The 7,541-nt window shown below is 44.9% G+C and overlaps 1 pseudogene; it reads left to right on the forward strand.

Moving 5' to 3' along the window:
- Window positions 1–2,900: 2,900 nt before the first annotated feature.
- Window positions 2,901–6,888, forward strand: LOC119350890 (annotated as a pseudogene).
- Window positions 6,889–7,541: the final 653 nt, after the last annotated feature.

Consider the following 7,541-nt stretch of genomic DNA (forward strand, 5'->3'; position numbering starts at 1 on the left):
GAAGGAAGTGGGAATTCTAATCCACACTTACCTTTCCCTTCTCCCCTTTCCTTCTCCTCCTTATGCCAGCCCATATGGGGGGCACACTAGCCCCTTGTGGCTGGTGTGTTTCCCCTCTTGGCCCATAAGGCCCATATCTTTTGCCGGGGGTGCCCGGAACCCCTTCCGGTGACCCGATAAGTACCTAGTACCCCTCGAAACACTTCCGGTATCCGAATACCATCGTCCTATATATCAATCTTTACCTCTCGACCATTTACAGACTCCTCGTCATGTCTGTGATCTCATCCAGGACTCTGAACAACATTCGGTCACCAAATCACATAACTCATATAATACTATATCGTCATCGAATGTTAAGCGTGTGGACCCTACGGGTTCGAGAACTATGTAGACATGACCGAGAGACCTCTCTGGTCAATAACCAATAGCGGAACCTGGATGCCCATATTGGCTCCTACATATTCTATGAAGATCTTTATCAGTTGAACCGTTATGACAACATATGTAATTCCCGTTGTCCATCGGTATGTTACTTGCCCGATATTCGATCGTCGGTATCTCTATACCTAGTTCAATCTCGTTACTGGCAAGTCTCTTTACTCGTTCTGTATTACATCACCTCGTGGCTAACTCCTTAGTCGTTTGCTTGCAAGCTTATGATGTGTATTACCGAGAGGGCCCAGAGACACCTCTCTGATACTCAGAGTGACAAATCCTACTCGATCTATGCCAACTCAACAAACACCTTCGGAGATACCTGTAGAACACCTTTATAATCACCCAGTTACGTTGTCACGTTTGACAGCACACAAGGTATTCCTCTGGTATCCGGAGTTACATAATCTCATAGTCGAAGGAATATGTATTTGACATGAAGAAATCAATAGCAATAGAACTGAACGATCATTATGCTAAGCTTACGGATGGGTCTTGTACATCACATCATTCTCCTAATGATGTGATCCCGTTGTCAAATGATAACTCGTGTCCATGGTTAGGAAACTTTAACCATCTTTGATCAACGAGATAGTCTAGTAGAGGCGCACTAGGTACACGGTGTTTGTTTATGTATTCACACATATTAAGGCTTTTGATCAATGCAATTCTAGCATGAATAATAAACCTTTATCATGAATAAGGAAATATAGAGTAACAACTTTATTATGGCTTCTAGGGCATATTTTTTCAGACACAATCAAGGTTGAGGACACACAACTATTTCCAATAAGACATTGCTTCGTGTCATGCTTGGGTGAATGCGTCGCTTGATGTATCAGTTGGAACAGATCTATCAAAAGAGAATTTTTTGGGTTAGGATTGAAGGGTACTATAGCACCATTGTGGAAGTCCCATCAAGATGCGCTTAAGGATTTCTTGGGCACCATTGTGGTAATATCCTAGAGCAATGCAACCAATGGTCCGGTTGTATCGATCAAGTTAATAATTCGCCATCGAGTGGGGTGCAAATCTCGATATATGGGCCTATCATCTCGGAGATACACAAGCAACACAACAAGGAGAATGGTGGCAAGGGCTTCACATTGCACCATTTCTACAAAGAACTTCTCAACAATTAGAAGTGGCTTAGGTGGAACTTCAAGACCACATTGAAGAGGTTAATGATTAGCATATCCATTGAAGCTAATGACGAGGAGGATGAAAATCCCAACAAGAGGTTGGATGGTAACAAGATTGCAAAATAGAGGAGCCTTCGGTGGCACCTACAAGGAAGAACTTGTGGTATGATTGAGACCGAGAAATCATTGGCGGCCGAACGTAAAGAAGAGAGATGTCAAGGTGGAATGAGCTCAAGTCTTTCGAGGAAGGGAAATGGATGTCCAAGTCCGCGGCCAAAGACAGGAGGTTCAAGGAGAAGGAGCATAGGCTTGCACTTGAGGAGGATAGGGTTGTGACAGAGAAGAAGGCCATAGAACGTGATATCATGTTCATAAACCCAACTAGAATGGATGCCACGACAAAAAAAATTTGGAGCTCAGTCGTTTAGAGACCGTCAACTAAAAGGAGGACTCTCTTGGTGATGGTTGTCGTGGCCATGAGGATGGCGGTGGTGGTCTTGGGGATGGTGGTGGACAAGAAGGTGATGGTGGGCGGTGTCCATGGGTATGATGTGGCCTTGGAAGTGGTGATGATGGAGGCCTTTGAGGTGGTGATGATTTCCTTGATGGTGATGGTGCATGAATTCATGTTTATGCATTTGGTAGGGCTAATTAAACAAAAATACCTGCTATGTTATGATGATTTTGGATCAAGCTTGATCGTTTGGGTGCCTTTTGGATGAACTCTATGCATGTTTTGATCTGAATTGCTCGATCCGGGCAACTATATGCGTGTTCATGGTTGATTTGTTGTGTGTTGAATTTGAATCATTCGAATGAGTGATGAAATAGTGTGCAATTGTTTGAGATGTACGTGAGAAAACTAAAAGAATTGAGAAAAAAATTATAAGGATTTAAATATAAGTGACCGCATGATGTTGACGATGTAGCCGGCAAAGATCCCTGCGTAGAATTTTTTAAACGCGGGGATACGCAGCATAGATTTATCGATCACCTCCAAGCAACGAATTGGAATGGGCTGAGGATAAGACCATAGGATCCTTTGGTTTTATCCTATAAATAGATGCCCAACTATTTAAGCTGAGAGAACCAACTAGCCAGCCAACTAGCCAAAAGCAACACATAGTTGTAGTGTCACTGCGAGCATGAGCAAGACACTACCAGTAAAGGCGCCCACTGCACACGCGCCCATACTGTCGCCGGCTCCAAAGCTTGGAGCCGGAAACATCGCCAGCTGGTGGAGCGAGCTCCAGGGCTCGGACTCATGGGCTGGCCTCCTGTACCCGCTGGACAGCGACCTCTGACGCTTCGTTATCACCTATGGAGAGCTTGTGTCAGTCCGCCCATGACGGGTTCAACCTCGAGATTTTGTCTTCACTAAAGGTGTACGCATGCACGCAGGTTCTCGAGCGGGTGCGGAGGCTATTGGAGGAGTACAAGGACGAGGTGACCAGCATCACCATCACTAGCCACAGCCTCGACGCGTCACTCGCCACCCTCAACGCCATCGACATGGTGGCCAACGACGTCAACGTGCCCCCTCCCTCGAATCAACCGCCGTGCCCTGTGACCGCAATAGTATTCACGAGCCCACGAGTCGGGAACAACAGGTTCAAGTCCCCCTTCGAGTCATTTGACCTCCCGTGGGCACTTCACGTGAAGAACGCCAAAGACATCGTGCCAATGAACCCGCCCCATGGGATCATACTGAGCTATACGCACATCCCCACATCAATGCTGCCAATCGACATGGACCGGTCACCCTACGTGATCTCAAAAAATGGGTACGCAGCACACCGATTTTTTTATTAATAGTAATCAATAATCACGTAACTACGACAATGGGAAAGGATCTATCCGAATCTGAAAAATAGGAAGGATGCCAAGGAAAACAACGTCCATACACAAACGTTATCGAGAACAACGTCCATGTCTGGGCGCCAAGGAAAACAGCGTCCACACATGGACGCTATTGAGAACAACGTCTAGGTCTGGATGCCACCGCGAACAACATCCCAGTTAATGGTTTGTCCAACTACTCTAAATAGATTAAACCGAGTCACTTTTCTCTAATACACGCATGTAAACCCTAGTACGCATCGATTCGTCGCTCCTCGACCTCGCCATGTGCTAACTAGCTTCCAGCACTTGACATATCTGATCATCACTGCAACCCTATCTCTCTTGTTCGCTTCTCACCATTAGGATCCCCCAATCTATCCGGTGGTTGCCGCATGCGATTTATGGTAAGGTCATCTTGCATCTCTGTTGGTTCCGGTCTTTGTCCAATTTATTCAATGACTTGTAAGCAAACAGTATGTAGATGATTTTGTTTCTATTCATGTGGTGGTATGATTGCAAATAGGTTTGTTTAGGATAACTGATAGGTTGCGAAAATTCAACTTTGGATAGTCGGCAGTAGTTCAATGTTAGGTTTGTGATATTTACTACTTGCATGTGCATGTTAGCAGGTGGAGATACATGTAATTCTACTGGTATATGTGGATGGTGAAGTGCAACATGGATCCACTGGTGTGTATTATAGTGTTCCTCCCAAAGTCACTTTTCCAGCAACCGACGAAACCACTTTTCAAGATGTCAAGAGTGGGATATGTCGAGGAATTGGACATGGCGATGATCAGTACAACCTTAAAATGCAAGCTCGCTTGGATATTGGAGCTCCTGGACCACATTATTTTCATGTGTGTTATTTCAGATCGGCACAAAGCTATCAAATGCGCATTTAAGTAGCCACACATTGGTTGGAATGAGGGTGCTAGTGAGTGTGTTCATCGATTTTGCTCTCAACATGTCGCGGAGAACCAATACAAATCTTATCGGGATGATGACATTTTGGAAATATTCAAGTGGGTAGTGAAGAAAAAGAAACCTCTTAAGTTTGACGAGAGCATGTCATCTATTGCACATACTTGTCCCGATGCAATGACATATCCTAGAAAGGTCGGTAAGTATTTGCAGGAAGACAGAAATGAGCAGGAAAAACCTGAAAAAGTATTTCAATGCATGGACGGGGGATACCGTTGGGGGATCATAACAAGCAATGGATCCAAGTCCTTAAACAACGCGTTTAGGCTTTCCTGAAGGCTCCCGGTGGCAGCGATCATGGAGGAAATGTTTTCAAAGTGTCTGGAGTGGTTTGTAGAAAGAAGACGAAGTGCTCTTAACTTGGTTGATGGAGGAAAGCAATGGTCCGAACGAGTGACAAACTATTGGTGAAAAGGGGCGACAAGGCAGGACATATGCATGTCATTTCGTATGGCGATGAAGTTGGAATATTTCAGGTGAAGGTTGATAACAAGAGGGTTTCTTTATGCCATGGAGATCATGTTGTTTTTATTCACAGGGACTTCAAGTACAAGGTCACTTTGCAACCAAATATTGATCCATCTTGTGACAACCTAAAGCCAAACCTAACTGGTGTGGCATGTGCTTGCTGTTTGCAAATATAGGAATCTGAATGAAAATGAAATAGTACATTCGTATTACTCTTCCCAAGTGCTTGCAAACACTTGGGCTGGGCAATTTCATCCTTATGGTAACAAAAATGAGTGGCCAACATATAGTGCCCCTACTATTCTTCCCGATGTGAAGTTAATAAACCATGGGCTACATCAGCACAAAAAGATTCCAATGTACATGGATGAAATGCAAGGAAGGTGAATGGGGCACCAGGTCCGACGTTCCACAATAGACAATAATCAAACTGGTATAGAAGCTAGCTATCAATACTGGTTTATATGTAAAATTTGTTCACATGATTTAACTTGTGTGTCTTACCTTCAGGCACATCGTCCGGTCTAGGACATAGCTCGTCGTCGAGTCGAGGAAAGAGGTTGATTCAAGAGAACAACACATCATCCAAAGGAAACATGTCAAGTCAAGGGAAAACACATCATCCAAAGGGAAGAGGTCGAGTCAAGGGAAGAGCACATCAACCAAGGGGAAGAGATCAAGTAAATAGAAGACCACATCATCTAGTTGATGACAGACGGGATTATGATTTGCATTCGTGGTGGCACATTTTCATTTTTTTTATGTATCCAAATTTAGTATCTTTGTTTTCTGTAATGCTCGAGTCCATTCTTCGAACCGAAAAAAAGTGTCCAGAATTTTATGAAATTTTAACACAAGGACTACCATATGATGACTACTATTCCGTGAAATTTTCATCAAATTCGGAGTCACACTTTGAGAGATTTGTCCATTTTTTGTTTTCAGCCGTAATTTGGCCAAAATTTTGAACAGCGAAAAAAAAGTGTCGAGAATTTAAGGACATTTTGACAGAAGGACTACCATATGATGACTAGTATTCTGGGAAATTTTCATCAGATCTGGAGTAACACATTGAGAGAAACATCCATTTTTCGTTTTTAGACATAATTTGGCTGCAACATGAGCTTAGCCAATGTGAAGTGACAAATACCAATGCATTAACAGTTGAGATATGCTAGCATCTACTGTAGTGTGTCATTCAATTGGAGATCAAGAAGTACGTATACCAGTTTCACAGAAATATTACAGTGCCTACCTATGGTGTGCCCCGGCGGGCGACGATTGATGCTGCGAGCAATGCTGGGATGAGGAACGGTCCAGATGTGGAGACCGCGGTGGAGAGATGAGAGAGGGGCCGTCACCTCCGTCGGACTCGGTACCGTGGTGGGCCAACCTAGTTTGACTGTCAAGGATTCAACAAGGGGATTAGCAGAGGTGGTGCGCGAGGGGATGATGGGAGGTGACCTTGAGGAGATGAGCGAGAGATGGGGTGGAGGGCGGAGGCGGCCGTGGAGAGGTGGTCGAGGAGATGAGAGGTGGAAGGCGGCGGCGGCCGTGCAGAGGGGGCCGAGGGGATGACAGCCCCAAACCAGAGTCAACCGGCTCCTGGATTGCTAGTGGGGCCAACCTAATGATGGACGGGACTGATACCAGCGTCCACCCTTGGACGCTGTTTGTGCTAGCGTCCGCACCTGGACGCTGTAATGCCCAACGTCCTTACTATTTCTCAAATTTATCCTTTCCTAGTTTCGTAATTGCTTGATTATTAATTATTATTAATAAAAAATTAGTGCACCACGTGCAGGAGTTGTACATGCACGGTGTTGCAGGAGATCATGGCAACAAGATGGACTTCAACCTGGTGGTAGGCTGTGACGTGGCACTGGTGAACAAGAATCCCGACCTGCTGAAAGACGAAGACCCGGTGCCGGCGTGCTAGTGGGTCATTAACAACAAATAGATGGTCAAGGGCGCCAATGGCCAGTGGAAACTCGATGACTTTGAAGAAGCATAGTTAAGTGGTTAAGAATTAATACAGCTATAAAACATCGCCGCCAATGGATACGGCCTATACTATCTTTTTTTTTTTTTTTTTTGCGGGGTGGCCTATACTATCTATGATAATGCTTGTGATTGGTTTTGCGTTTGCATTTCAATCATTTTGTCTAGCGTGGGTATCTAGAATAGATGATGGCCTGGCCGATCATTCAGTGGTTGTTGTTGTTGTCTCTCATGTCTCGTTAAACTCTCATTTTATATATCCTATAGTTATGCATTGCTTCACTTTGCCTCATTGTTTCAAAAAAGTCAAATGCACATCTAAAGGCCTGAATGGTGAAAATCTCACACTCACTGGAGGAAAAAGGGCCTTTGGTCGCGGTTCGCAACTGCCATTAGTCGCGGTTGCGCAACCGCGACCGAACGGGCGCGACTAAAGGCCCCACCCTTTAGTCGCGGTTGCTTAAGAACCGCGACTAAAGGCCCGTCCACGTGGGCGCCAGGTGGCCGTCGGGGCGGAGGACCTTTAGTCGCGGTTCTTCTGGCCAACCGCGACTAAAGGCCGCCGCAGGTTTAGGGTTTTAGCCCCCCCCCCTTAAACCTGTTTTCTGTTTAATTTGTATTGTTTTATTTCTTTTGTGCTTTATTTTAATTTTGAAGGAGTTTCAC

The sequence above is a fragment of the Triticum dicoccoides genome, chromosome 1B, assembly GCF_002162155.2.
Source record: "Triticum dicoccoides isolate Atlit2015 ecotype Zavitan chromosome 1B, WEW_v2.0, whole genome shotgun sequence".
Lineage (NCBI taxonomy): Eukaryota > Viridiplantae > Streptophyta > Magnoliopsida > Poales > Poaceae > Triticum > Triticum dicoccoides.